Source organism: Vicia villosa, linkage group LG2, assembly GCF_029867415.1.
Source record: "Vicia villosa cultivar HV-30 ecotype Madison, WI linkage group LG2, Vvil1.0, whole genome shotgun sequence".
Classification (NCBI taxonomy): Eukaryota; Viridiplantae; Streptophyta; class Magnoliopsida; order Fabales; family Fabaceae; genus Vicia; species Vicia villosa.
In genome coordinates, this window is record NC_081181.1 from 9,980,747 (window position 1) to 9,996,432 (window position 15,686).

A 15,686-nucleotide genomic window follows, 5' to 3' on the forward strand; every position below is an offset into this window, starting at 1 on the left:
CTTCCTTGGTCTACCAGGTCCCTTTTTGTAGCTAGGAGTTAAGAGATCTTTACTTTCAACCTCAGGCCACATGTCTTGTCCATTTATAGAACTAACAGCAAAACCATAGCACATAGCACACGTTTTCCCACTGTAACATTCATGAACAAACATTTCTGGGTTTTGCTGCCTAAAGCCTAAGGCAACAACAGCATGCCTGCAGGGAATACCAACTAACTCCCAAAAATTACATGTGCATGACCTTTTAGCTATGTCAACTATAAATTCTTAGCTGTTAAAATAGTGAGTGACTTGGAATTTTTCCCCCATTTCCCAAGCTGGCAACAACTGACCACTCATAGCTGCCTCAGTGTCTAATCTTTTCCTAGGAATAGGCATAACTTTGTGTGGCCACTTATCAAGTTTCAAAAGTAGAATGACTACAACTATTGATTAGATATTTCCTAATCCACTCACACATTGTCAATATAGGTTTATCTCTAGCAATTAAGATAGTGGCATTAAAGGACTCAGAGATGTTGTTCATCAATACATCACACCTAGGATAAAAGCTAAAAGCATGCTTATACCAACATTTAGTAGGCACTGTAACAATCTGCCTAAAAATTTACGTTAAAACGAGCCGCCATCCATTTTATTTGAGCAAGTGAGAAACCCTTAAAAAAGAGAGATTTTGGGTAAGTAGGTTAATTAGGCAAAGGGAAGGTGTTAGGCACCCTTTGCCTCCCTTGTACTCAAGGGGACCCATTTAATCTTTAGGTTTAGGTTTTATAAAAAAAAGGTTTGACAATTGTTCACTAATAGATTTAAAAAAGTTAGCCTTTGCCCAAAAGGGTAAATCTCAGTTTTGATAAAGCCATTGTCAGATCGAGACAACAATAGCCGAATACCAAAAGGCATATAAACAAAATTGTAGTAAAAATAATAGGCCTCAATGCAGCATCGTTGGCCAAAACAAGGTTTTTAAAAAAGGAGCCTCATAGAAATCATTGGCCAAAATAAACATTTTAAAAGAAGCAGGACTCATGAAAATCATTGGCCAAAATGAATATTTTTTAGAGCATACGAAATCATTAGCTAAAACATGTATTAAACGAGAAAAAAGAACTTTAAAAAAAAGAGGGGAGGCCTCGGTTATCATCATTGGCCAAAAGGGTAAAACCCAAAGGTTTTGATGAGTGGTCCTTTTTTAGGGGAGCCGACCATTGTCAGATCGAGACAACAATGGCCAGAAACCCTTTTTATGGGAGGCCTTATAGATAATCATCGGCCGTAAGCTTTGAGTTTGTGATTGAGTTTGAATGGTTTGAAATCGCGTTTGAGTGGTTTGAAAATTGTGTTTGAAAGGGGGAAAGGGTTTGTCGGCCGTTGTCAGTTAATCGATAACAGCGGATTAGGGATGTTGAAGACAAACCCTAAGACAAACCCTCAAAGGGAGAAGAGAGGGAGAAGAGAAAAAGCATAGAAAACGTAGTTGTGTGAAAAGCGTAGTTTCTGGGTGTGAATTTTATGAAAAAAAATACGTGAAATTGAAAGAAAGTCCCTGATAGGATTGTCAAAAGTCCTATTTATAGTGTTAGAAAATTATGTTAAAACCCACAAAAGGAAAAAGCCCAAATTTTGTCTTTTTAGAAATTAGTAATAATAAAATAATAATAATAATAATTAGTGTAATAATAATAATATTAGTTAAATAATAATAGTAATTAGATAATAATATTGAATTTGTAAAATAATATTGAATAATAATAATAATTAGAATAATATTTATGTTAATAAATGATAAATTAGACTAAGTTAGGTTAATAAAAAGAAATAATTAATTAAATAATCAATTAAATTGATATATTAAACTAATCATTTATCAAGAAGAGTTTAAATTTAACAATTTATAATGAACCTAAATAAACCCCTATATTTTGAAAAAAAATATGTATATAAAATGGTAAAATACGAATTAATTTGTTAGTTGTATTTACACAAAATAATAAAAACCTATTTAAAATGAAAAATAATGTGTGCACAAATGATAGAAATGATTTTAGTCGGCCAATATTAAATTGGGTCCACACAAATGTTCTACACCCCTCAATTTGAGAATAGACCCCGTGTAAAAATAAATTTTATAAGATGAAGACCGGGTAAATTTTGGGGTATGAGAGCTGCCCATATTTAATTAATCTTAGATTGAATGGCGTGAGAATACGTAGGTCTCACACTTTTCGGATTGAAGAGTTATTAAATAATGGAAAACCCCTAAATTTACCTTGTACTGGATTGTGAAAGAAAAGAATCGTCGTGCTAAAGCCTGAGACTTACATAGCGAGGATTCGCAATTCGTTGTGTGAAAAATGATCCACTTGATATAGTGCTAGCAAGCTTCTGCAGTTTGTATAAAAGGAAGGATTTACTTACTATAATTCTAGTAAGCCCTTGCTTATATCCTGGATGAAAAAGGGATCACCTTCTATGATTCTAGCAAGCTTACCTGCGTAAAAGGGATCACCTGCTATGGTTCTAGCAAGCTTACCTGCGTAAAAAGGATCACCTACTATGGTTCTAGCAAGCTTACCTGCGTAAAAGGGATCACCTGCTATGGTTCTAGCAAGCTTACCTGCGTAAAAGGGATCACCTGCTATGGTCCTAGCAAGCTACATGCGTATTAAAGGATTCACCTGCTATAGTTCTAGCAAGCTACCTGCGTATTAAAGGATTCACCTGCTATAGTTCTAGCAAGCTACCAGCGTATTGAAGGATTCACCTGCTATAGTTCTAGCAAGCTACATGCGTATTAAAGGCTTCACCTGCTATAGTTCTAGCAAGCTTACCTGCATAAAAAAGGATTCACCTGCTATAGTTCTAGCAAGCTACCAGCGTATTGAAGGATTCACCTGCTATAGTTCTAGCAAGCTACATGTGTATTAAAGGATTCACCTGTTATAGTTCTAGCAAGCTTACCTGCATAAAAAGGATTCACCCGCTATAGTTCTAGCAAGCTTATCTGCATAAAGAAGATTCCACTGCTATAGTGCTAGCAAGCTTATCTGCATAAAAAGATTCACCTGCTATAGTGCTAGCAAGATCATCTGCGTAAAAAGATTCACCTGCTATCGTGCTAGCAAGCTTATCTGCATAAAAATATTTACCTGCTGTAACACGGTGAACTGACTTTTATTTTTATTTCGCAAACAATGTTGCGGTGAGCACGAGTCGCCACCGACTTTTATTTTGTCCAATGTTAGGAAGGGTAAAAAGTACAGAAAAAAGACCCTTTTGAAAGAAAGCGGGCTCGGGGGGTAAGTTATGAAAAGGGAAGGTGCAAGCACCCTTTTCATCCGTAGTTATCTACGGGCTCTTAACTTGCTTAGCTCATGTTCGTTTGTTTGTTTTGAAAGGAGCATAAGGACTTTAGCGTAAATGCGTAGCCTTAATCTTTTGAAATAGTATTGAAAAGATGTTTTTATTGAGCTAGGCAGTTTAAGAGCACTACCCTATTTAACTGGTCTTTTTCTGTAAGTTTTAAAGTTCCCAGGACTATCCATACTATATAGGAGTAGGTAGTCCTTGTTATATTGGACGTGCGGGTCATCGAAGGGTCATCGAGGTCGTTTGAAGGCAACAGGTAGAGGTACCTTTAGCAAGTTCGAAGGGACGATCGTCACTTTTTCGTAGGCAACAATCGAGGGTCATCGAAGGACTTAGTGACGATTTTATTTTGAGGGACCTTTTGCTAATGGGTACCTCTACATTTCGAGGGACACAACCTTATATTCGAAGGCAACCAAGAGGGGCGTACCCTAGAGGTGAGTGTGTGAACAAGAGTGTGTCAATTTAAATATTTATCTTGAGTTAGTGAGCTAACGTTCAATTATTAGTCTTTCCATACAATCCTAACATACATCTAACAGGTATATGGTACAGAAAATAAAAGCAAAAATAGAGTCCTACGCTATTACAAGGCTTCGGGGAGGGGGAGTTACATAATAAGGAGGTGCGGGAATTAAAAGCCCTAATTAAAACTATTACATCCCATGAGCAAGTACATAAACTAATAAAATGCGAAAAATAATAAAATATATACAAATTAAAATGTCCACAAGAAAGTCTGAAGGCCTCGAGATAGTACCTCACAATCAAAAATAAAATGTTAGTAACCATGTATAAAAAATGACGATATAGCTAATAAATTTAATCAAGAAAACAAAAGATATTTAAGAACTTATAAAATTCTAAAGAAAAAAAAAAATTAATATTTAACTAAAATATAATTAAGAATGTAAATAAAAAAAAATAAACAATAATAATAGGAAAATTATATGAAACCAAAAAACTAAAAAGCATTTTAAGGAGAATTATTATATTTTCTAGTGTCTAGGTAAATAATAAGAATTAAGGAACAAAATTAAAACTGAAAACACCCCAATGATATACCAGTAAGTAGGCCATGCTAATGAGAGGTTTTTTTTAGATCTTCCATCATTCCTCTCGTCTAGACTTCTTTTGTCAAGCTTCTCTTTCAGATCCACCTTTTTTTCATGCAAACGGAGGCGGTCGAGATGAAAATTTCGCCGGCAGAGGTGTGCGCGCGGTGGGCGTCGGATCGGTTTGTCGGAGTTTCACGGTGTTTGGGGGTGCTCCGCTGAGATTCACGGCGGTTTGCGGTCGTCTGGATTGGTCGCGCGGATGGTGGTGATCGGTCTTGGTACTACGGAGGTTGATGCGGGTTCTGACGTCGTCGGCGTGATGACGGTTCCTCTTCACTTGTTCTTCTTCTTTTTTATTCCTGCAAACAAAAAAGAAGATAAACTTGTGCAATTGTATTATGTTGTTGATCAGTAATAATGTCTATTTGATTCTACGGGTTTATTGTTAGTAAGGGTTAATATCTTGAACATTTTGACGGAGACTTTTTTTTTACAAAGGTTAATTAATGGTGAAGGTAATGATAGAAATTTAGAAAGTTTCTTCTGTTAGTGTATGTGGAATGTTTGTAAGAATTTTGTTGTATGATTTTTTCTGTAAAATGTGAAATGGTTAGAGAATAGTTTTTGGTCTTTTGGCTTTTTAATTGTGGGGATGATGGCAATGGTTAGTATGAATCTTTTGAGATTTTATGAAATAATAGTTACTGGTAAAGACAAAATATGATAGCTCTTAGTATGTTGTTAGAAAAAAAAAAAGTGGGTTGTTGGTTATGTACGTGTGATGGTGTTTTTCTGTCCCCGAAAGTGGTCTCTTGCAACTCCTTCTTATAGACTCAAAACTCAGTCACAAATGGAATTGAACAAACCAATTTAGTGACATCAAGAACTTTGTCTCCATGATTAATTCCCTTCAATATTTTGATGATTCTTGTCGTTCACTGTTTTGGAAATACTTGAAGACTCTATCTTGTATTATTTAGAAACTTTGATGATTTGATTCTTTTATATCTTTTTTATGATTTTTTTTTTTTTTACTCATTTTAGACTAAAGTTGCAATAAATAAAATAAAAATAATTATTAAAAAAACCTTAAATAAATAAAACGAAAATTAAATAACAATATTTTTTTTTTTGTGATTTTTTTTAATATAAAAAATGAAAATAAAATTAAAGTTAGAAGTAAATAAAAGGGAAAATTGTTAGAACTGAGATTCAAACCCGGGACCCTGTACTTGCAAACCTTACCTTTTTACCAATTGTGCTATATTATTTGTTTGAAATAAAAAGCCAATTGAAGGTTTATGAAGCATCGACCAGCATTTTCTATTTATTAAAATATAAGTAATTTAAGAGTAAACTACTATATTTTTAAAACAGACTTTAAATCGAATATTTATAAAATTCAAGATGTCAATGTAAATGAACCCGAGATTTTATAAAATCCAATTTTTGAAATAGTTTTGAAATTTCGAAAAGTGTGGGCAAATTTTGGGGTATGACACCTGCTATCTTGCTAGCAAGCTTATCTGAATAAAAAGATTCACCTACTATAGTGCTAGCAAGATCATCTGCGTAAAAAAAGATTCACCTATAGTGCTGGCAAGCTTATTTGCATAAAAAGATTCACATGCTATAGTGCTAGCAAGATCATCTTCATAAATTTCTTGACAGATACGCAGAAGTCAGAAGTATAAGGATCAGTAACTTGGTGTTGTACATTGTATATGCACAGTGTGTAGCGTGCATAGCGTAGCGTGCATGAAGCGTATCGTGTAGAGCGCGGAGTGTAAAATATAGTGTGTACAGCGTAGCATGTAAAACGTAATGTGTAAAATGTAGTGTGTAAAGCGTAGCGTGTAAAATATAGTATGTATAATGCTTGTATAAATATTGTGCATGTACATATAACGGCTGTACATGCATGTGACCCTGACGTTTGTACAACGTAGATGTATTAACCGTCTGTATGTGTAATGTAAATGTTATATGTGTAAGAGGATTTTGCTTACGGTATCCTGTTGATGTATGAAGATGATGCTCGCGCGCATGTTTATGAGCGAAGATCTAATGATGTGACATGCCGGTTCTTAGACCAGGTTTGAATGCATGATGATTATGCTTATGTACATGTTGATTGATAAATGCCTATATGTGCGTGCTAGTTGGTATGTATATGCTAATGCGTATGTATGTATGCTGATGCGTATGTATATATGGTGATCCCCAGATTTTGTCTCCTTATAACCCATTGAATTTGTTTAAACCATGCAACGACTATGCTCATGCCGACTAGTAATGCTTATGCATAGAATGTTTTCGAGCATAACTTCAGATTTCAGTCTCCTTCTAGACCATTAGGTCCTGAACCAATCCCCTAGTACCCTTTGTTTTTTTGAATTGTCTAGACGTTTTAATGTATGGGATGTTTTAACCAATGTGTGATGTGTGACTAAGTATGTTTAAATAATGCCCCAATGATAGGTCGTGGATAACCAAAGCGTAGATAGCTTGCTTAATTTAATAAGGTTGTTTGTGAGGGTAGGGTGTGATGCTAGCATGACTTCCCAATACTTGCTTTTGAACTCGAAGATCGCAGTAGTGGGAGAGAGATTTATCGGGGACTGTAAAAGTATGAGGATATCCTTTCCTTTCATCGTATGTCTTGCTTCAGTTTGTTGGGTATTTTGCGGAGGTTCGCCTTAATATGAGCTTGGACGCAGTTTTATCGTAGTACACATTTTGAGATGGCTAGCCCCATTTTTGGTTTTGTAATACGACGCCCCTTGATTGGATGACTCTTGGGATCCACTCCTTTTGATTGGGCCTCGTAGTGTTTTGCCCCAACATTAGCTTTTGAAAAATATGCCCCTCGATCTCCAAGACATGAGGGAAGTATCCTTAGAGGGGGTTCGAATTTCGCCATGTCGTGAACTTGATATGCGCTGCCCCATTTTTTATAGTTGAAAGGCCAGCCCTTAATCTCCGGGATATGGAGGGCTATCCAAGGTGTGGTATCAATTTGATACGGATTGCTCCGAGTATTTTAATTTTGCACTCGAAGTTGATTCACAGTGGAACTCGGGTCCACTATTAAGATATGAACTGCCCCAATATTTGGATTTCTAAAAGATATGCCCCTGAGTGTTATTGCTTCGAGACGCGACCCAAGTCGATTGGATCTTAGGGTGAATACCGCTAGTTAATAGGATCTTTGTATACCCCTGTGATCATTGGGATTTTGCCCCTGGTTAGGAGAACCCCCTGGATGTGATTCCCCCATTCAAGAGTCTTTATTAGAAATGATCGCCTTTGATTAAACCAATTTTGAGATCTTCTTGATGCTAAGTGTGTATTTGTAGATAAAGTTGTACCCTTTGAGAAGTAATTCCAACGTGAAGTACATGCAAGTTTTGAAATCGAAGTTTGTTATGAATTGGAAATCGATGATTAGAAATGGATGTTTGAGGAAGTGAAGTGGTTAGCCATTAACAAACAATAGGAATTAGTTTAACCAAATTAATGCCAAGTATGCTTTCGTAGTTGACCGAGCTTCAATTAGGACTTTTGAAGGTTGTAACGTGGCCGTGGTTCGCAGTTTAAGAAACACAGGATATAAGGCTCAAAATTTATTTAACCCACCCCTTTCTCCTTGATGTTCTCCAATCCTAAATTTCGTTTAATCCAATGAATGTGTTTCGTTTGCAAGAGAATTGTTTCAGTTCCGATGGTGAGCGGAAGCATTAGTGAAGATCCAAGCACCGATGATAAATGTTGTAGAGATCCAAGCATTGATGGGAAGCTTCGATGATTTAGCAATCACAAGATTATCCTTTGTTTTTTGCTTTTGTTTTGTTTTTATCCCTTATTTTTGCATGGGCCAATTCTTTAGAATTTTGTCCATCGGGATGCCCTGATTTTTGCCTAAGTCAATTTTGTTTTCTTTATGGAGTTTTCATCTGACTTACTAGGCCCTTTTTTTTTTGAAATTCTTCTTTTTTTTTGAAAATTTACTTTTTGGATTTTGAATAATGTGACTGCCATGTTTACTTTAGTATGTAAACTTTGATGCTTCCTCGATCTCGAATGATGTATTGAGGAAGAAGATGTCATGAATGTTATCTCCATTGCTTCCTCAATCTTTGAGGAACGCGAGGAAAAAGATATGCTTGAACCTTTGTTTTGCTTGACTGATTCTCTTGACCACTAAATACACCATTGAATTAATCGAAATCTACCCTGCCCCTGGTTAAAATTAAGGTTTATTTGAAAAATAGAAACAAACTCCAACTCCTGGCTCGAGGGGATTGACTACAGATTATCTCCTTATTTCTCCACTGTTTAGGGATTGAAACAATGCCTTACCTCATCAGCTCGGGCTTACATTGAAAGCATATGTTTAGAAAAATTTAGTTATTTGTATTTCGTTATTCTCCTTTAAGTTTGTTAATAATTGAAAGTGGCAAGTTGAAATAGAATCGAAGAGTTAAAATGGAAAGTCGTAGTAATGCAAGAGCGAAGGGAATGAATCAATTCCAAAACATGCATGATTATTTTATTAGAATTGTAAGTTGGAAGGTACAATGCTTATACATAGTAACACTTAGCGATCGTAGGGGTTGCAGTTTTGACATGATAAACACCTATTAATCCTAGGGACAATCTCCTTTGTTAATCCAATGACCCTGTTTTACTTCTTAGTTCTGTGAATTGTAGAAGTAAAGGGTGACCTCTAACTCTCCTTGGGCATACCAATTTTGTTTGCTGGGCAATTGATCTCAGCGTAGGGGAATCTTCGATGAGAACATAATCTGAGGCGAAGACATAGGCAGTCGTCTTTCGTATGTATATGCGTAAATGATATCTGAGGCGTGTAAGCCTTCCTTGTGGCATTGGATAGTCCTCTTAGCAGAGTGTGAGTATGACCTATCCTTCGAAGGACCAAATCCTGACATAAATCTTAGCGGCGGGTTTTCGTCACCCGGAACTTCATGAGTTTCCTAAGACTGGACCTCTTTTGCCTTTTCTTGTTTGTTCATAAGATCCTTCGTAAATCCCAACATCCGAGTCGTAGGCGTAGGCAGGCATGTAGCTTGTACGGTGAAGGGCGTCCTTTTCTTCTTGTAGAACCAAGCTCATTTGAATATCCAATAGTTAATTCTACTCTCTCCATAGTTCAGGACCGTTTTCAAGTTTCTTCGCGAGTCTCAGGAAATCAGCTAGCATAGCAAGGATGGATAAGGGCGCAAGTAGAAATGTAAGTGCAAACGTATGAATGTATGAAAATGAAAATGCGGATGCATGGGTATGCAAAAGACTCCTCTTTTCCCCAGTGTATGTTAGACCTCCTTATGTGCAATGCAATGCAGACGTATGGTAGATATAACCCTAAGGATAGCCTATACGGGTTTAGAGACGACATTAGACCCAATGAAATACTTACAAGATAAATGTTATGACATACCAATAGAAATCCCTATAGACTAGGGAGTACGTGGAATATAGCACATGATGACCGTTCAAGACAGTTACCAAATCTCATGGCCATCTAGAGGTTGTTTGACGTGCATTAACGAAGATGTCCTTCGTGGGAAGGTTCCTTACGAAGAACACAACCTTTTGAGGATAATGACGAACGAAGTGGAATCCCTACAGGCTAGGGATGGAAGATGTATAGATGGAAATCCAAGTCCTACAAGTCAGGTGACGCGCGGGAGCAAGCACATGGTGACCGTTCAAGACAGTCACTAGATCTCATGGCTATCGAGAGGCCAATCGACGTGCATTTATGAAGATGTCCTTCGTGGGAAGGTTCCTTATGAAGAACACAACCTATCTAAGGACAATATTGGACGAAGTGGAATCCCTACAGGCTTGGGATGAAAGATATATAAACCGAAATCCAAAGCCCTACAAGCTAGGGGATGCGCGGGAGCAGGCACATGGTGAACGTTCAAGACAGTCACCATATCTCATGGCCATCTAGAGGCCAATCGACGTGCATTAATGAAGATGTCCTTCGTGGGAAGGTTCCTAATGAAGAACACAACCTATCTAAGGACAATGTCAGACGAACTGGAATCCCTACTGGATAGGGGTGAAAGATGTATAAACCGAAATCCAAAACCTTACAAGCTAGGGGATGCACGGGAGCAGGCACATGGTGACCGTTCAAGACATTCACCAGATCTCATGGCCATCTAGAGGCCAATTGACGTGCATTAACGAAGATGTCCTTCGTGGGAAGGACACGTCATTATAAAAATACAAAGACATAAAAATAAAATCCCTATAGGCTAGGGAGTGCGTGGGAGCAGGCACATGGTGACCGTTCAAGACAGTCACCAGATCTCATGGCCATCTAGAGGCCAATCGACGTGCGTTAATGAAAGTGTCCTTCGTGGGGAGAACACGCTCTTCTGAAAAGAAAACCCTACAGGCTAGGGACAGGGTTAGTAAAGCATTGAAACGCAGTTATGGTAATAAAAAAACATAAATCATATAGTCCTAGGTTCGTAGGTTCAATATGACGGTGTAAGGTAGTCTACCCTTCCCATAGGTGGTTCTAAAAAGGTCTCATGGGGTCCCTCGTAGCCTCCGAGACTTTTTGTCTCTTTGGATTTTAGAAGGATCGTTTACCCATGAGGTTCGAGTTTTAGGGGTAGGTTCCCAGAGTGGTCAGCTAAATACCAAGTCCTGCCCTCGACAAAGTCAAGCCTCGTCTCGGACATTTCCGGGTATTTAACCCACTCTGAGTGGAATTATCACTAAGACTCGTAGGCGATGCAAGTCTCCTCTAGTCTTAATGATAATTCCCACACTTAAGGTTTATAACATATACATATATAATCCCATCAACAAGTATAATAAAATGATAATTATATGTATAGAACAGAAATAATAAATGTATAAATATCCACAGAAAAAAAAAAGAAACATCAAACAAAATTGAAAATCCTAAGACTAAAGGGTAGGTGAGTTAATTGATTTAATTTAGTCTTGATAAAGAATCTTGATCTTTATCAGAATTAATTCGCTCGAGGCGAAGAAATTTAACTCAAGTTTGTTTATTAGGTGATATTTTGTAGTTTATGATATTAATTAAAAATAAGATAATAATTGTATGATTAACTAATTTAATTAAATAAATAATTAAAATAGAAAGGAGAAGCTAATTTTAACTATCTTAGTATAGAAATTAGGGAATGACCCAAGGCCCAATAAAGACATCAAAACCTTAATTATTAATTATAATTGATAAATAAACTTTAAAAAAAAAATTCTAACCTGATAGAAAGAGGCGCTGCCTCCTCTTTTGTGTGTTTGAAATCCAAGAGCCAACTATTTGATCAAAGTATAATAAATAGCAAATAGAGAGACAACTGATTCTCCCTTCTATCCCGCGCTCATTCTTCTTCCCCATTTTTCGTCTATGCCTTTTTCTCCAATAAGAACTTATAGCAGAAGTATCATTGAGGCTTCCCCTAGCCGAATTCATTGTCACTCCCCTAACCGGATTCATTGTCACGTTGTTTTTTTCCTCCTTCCATGTTATGTCATTTTTTTTTATTTCCTGCAAATAGACTTAGAACAAATAGTTGGAATTATTGTAAGAAATAGCAAATATATATTGTAATTATAATAATGTTAATGATTAATAATCATAATAATAGTAAAATTAATAATAATAATAATAATAATAATAATAATAATAATTACGACAACGATAAAATGGTCAGTAATAATAATAATAATTACAATAATAATAAAATGGTTAGTATTAATTATCAATATTAATATAAAAATTGTTAAAAATAATTAACAATAATAATAAATGTTAGTAGCAATAATAAAAATTGTTAGTAGTAGTAGTAATTATTAACAATATTTATAAATATTAGAGATAACCAATAATAAAACCAATATATAAAATATGAACAAAATAATATGATAGAAAAAAAATCTCAAAGATAAAAACCTAAAGATTAAATTAGGATGAACCTATTTTTTTTAAAAAAGTCCCCAGCAGAGTCGCCAGCTGTAGCAATCTGCCTAAAAATTTACGTTAAAACGAGCCGCCACCCACTTTATTTGGGCAAGTGAGAAACCCTTAAAAAAGAGAGATTTTGGGTAAGTAGGTTAATTAGGCAAATGAAAGGTGTTAGGATCCCTTTGCCTCCCTTGTACTCAAGGGGACCCATTTAATCTTTAGGTTTAGGTTTTGTAAAAAAAGGTTTGACAATTGTTCACTAATAGATTTAAAAAAGTTAGCCTTTGACCAAAAGGATAAATCTCAGTTTTGATAAAGCCATTGTTAGATCGGGACAACAATAGCCGAATACAAAAAGGCATATAAACAAAATTGTAATAAAAATAATAGACCTCAATGCATCATCATTGGCCAAAACATCATTAGCTAAAACTTGTATTAGACGGAGAAAAAAACATTTTAAAAAAAGAGGGGAGGCCTCAGTTATCATCATTGGCCAAAAGGGTAAAACCAAAGGTTTTGATGGGCGGTCAGAAATCCCTTTTTTAGGGGAGCCGGCCATCGTCAGATCGAGACAACAATGACCAGAAACCCTTTTTTAGGGGAGGCCTCATAGATAATCATCGACCGTAAGCTTTGAGTTTGTGATTGAGTTTTAATGGTTTGAAATCGCGTTTGAGTGGTTTAAAAATTGTGTTTGAAAGGGGGAAAGGATTTGTCGACCGTTGTCAGTTAATCGACAACAGCGGATTAGGGATGTTCAAGACAAACCCTCAAAGGGAGAAGAGAGGGAGAAGAGAAAAAGCGTAGAAAACGTAGTTGTGTGAAAAGCGTAGTTGTTGTGTGAAAAGCGTAGTTTTTGGGTGTGAATTTTGTGAAAAAAAGTACGTGAAATTCAAAGAAAGTCCCTGATAGGATTGTCAAAAGTCCTAATTATAGTGTTAGAAAATTAGGTTAAAACCCACAAAAGGAAAAAACCCAAATTTTATCTTTTTAAAAATTAGGAATAATAAAATAATAATAATAATAATAAGTGTAATAATAATAATATTAGTTAAATAATAATAGTAATTAGATAATAATATTGAATTAGTAAAATAATATTGAATAATAATAATAATTAGAATAATATTTACGTTAATAAATGATAAATTAGACTAAGTTAGTTTAATTAAAAGAAAAAATTAATTAAATAATCAATTAAATTGATATATTAAACTAATAATTTATCAAGAAGAGTTTTAATTTAACAGTTTATAATGAACCTAAATAAACCCCTATATTTTGAAAAAAATATGTATATAAATTGCTAAAATACAAATTAATTTGTTAGTTGTATTTACACAAAATAATAAAAACCTATTAAAAATGAAGAATAATGTGTGCACAAATGATAGAAATGATTTTAGTGGGCCAATATTAAATTGGGTCCACACAAATGTTCTAAACCCCTCAATTTGATAATAGACCCCGTGTAAAAATAAATTTTATAAGATGAAGACCGGGTAAATTTTGGGGTATGACAGACACCCCCATTAGCCTTTTCCAAACTTGTGGATCGACAGACTGCCTTTAATGCAATCATCTTCTGCATCCATGCTTGATGGTATTTGCCTTGGCTGCTCCCATCATTATATCTCTTATAAGTGCTCATCCACCATACTTCTTCATAAAATTTGCATACAAATGCCTCAAGCAAAGTCTATGCTCAATTCTCTCAAACATTTATTCAAATACTGCAATCAAACCCTACAACAATGATAAATATTAGTTTAAATACATATCAACTGAAAATGAGTCAAATTTAAAAGTCACTATCTTTTGCTGGTCTGAGATAAATACATATCTTTTCTCTATTCCAACATCTTCCATCAACAGTTGTATAAACCACTTCCAAGATTTTTGTTTGTTTCTGTTTCTACCACACCAAAGGCCATTGGGAAGTATATCTCCACAGATTTGCATATTTCTTGTCTACCCACAACTATTAACAGTTGACCTCCATATTTAGTCTTAAGATGACAACCATCAACCCCAACAAAAGGTCTGCAACCATTTATGAAACCTTTTTTACATCCCTCAAAACAGAAACAGAAAGATCCAAACCTTGGTTGGATGGAAGGTGATGGTCTCTTAATGTAGATCTTCACAGTATTTCCAGCACTTACCCTATGCAGTTCAGCTGCATATCTCCACAGATTTGCATATTTCTTGTCTGCATCTCCTTCTATGATTTTTATTGCAATCAATTTTGGTTTCCATGCCCTTGCCACAGTTATACCCACTGAATAGTTCTGCCTCATATCTTGAATAATATCACAGATCCTCACATTGTCAAAAGTCTGCATTTTCTTTACCACAACATTGGCCATCCACTTTAAATTTGCAGATCTATTATCCAAAACCCTAGCACATGTGTGGGTGTCCTTTATAGTCTTAATTGCATAAGTGTGCCTATGGTCCACTTTAGAACAAAGCATTAAAAAACCACACTTGGCCTTACATTCAACTCTCACCCTATACCCCTCATTTTTTACAAATGTTATTTCCCTCCCATTTAAAACTGTCCACTCACGAATAGCCTCCCTAAAGTCATCTAGAGAATTGAACTCCATACCCCACTTAAACTTAAAATTCTTAGTGAGTTGTTCTTTCTTAAACTTCTCAAACTTAGGCCCCTTTTCATCTTCTGTGTTATTAGGGTCAGAGCTATTTAGCTCTTCACTAAGATACTCCTCATCATCATCACATTTCTTCTTACTTGAACATGTTAACAACCCTGCAATGACTGGACCCTCTCTAAGTGGTATGGTGTCATCAATACCATCAAACTCATCAAAGCCATCAAACCCATCAGCAATAGTAGTTCTCCTTTCATCCTCACTATTATTCAAGCCTTCAACAATCTCTTCATCACTAACATCTAACTCAGACACACACTTAAGGCTGCTTCCAATTACACTTGCATCATATTCCACAAACATTTCCCCATCAACTTTCATCGCACAAGCATAGGCAGCAAAATCATTCGCATTCCCATCATTCATAATATGAAAATAATTAGGGACTATGTCAACTATTTTCGTCCACAACCTAAAAGACCCTTCAAAGTAACCCCACCTCTTTACTAGGTTAAGAAAATGAGGCATAGTCCAGCCATCTACGTGCTCCCCAGAAATTAGAGTAGAAACACCACCCCTGTAAATCGTTTCACCATCACTAAGCTGAATGAACTCTCCTCCATGGCGAAAGACAACATTAAACAAGACGTTGTT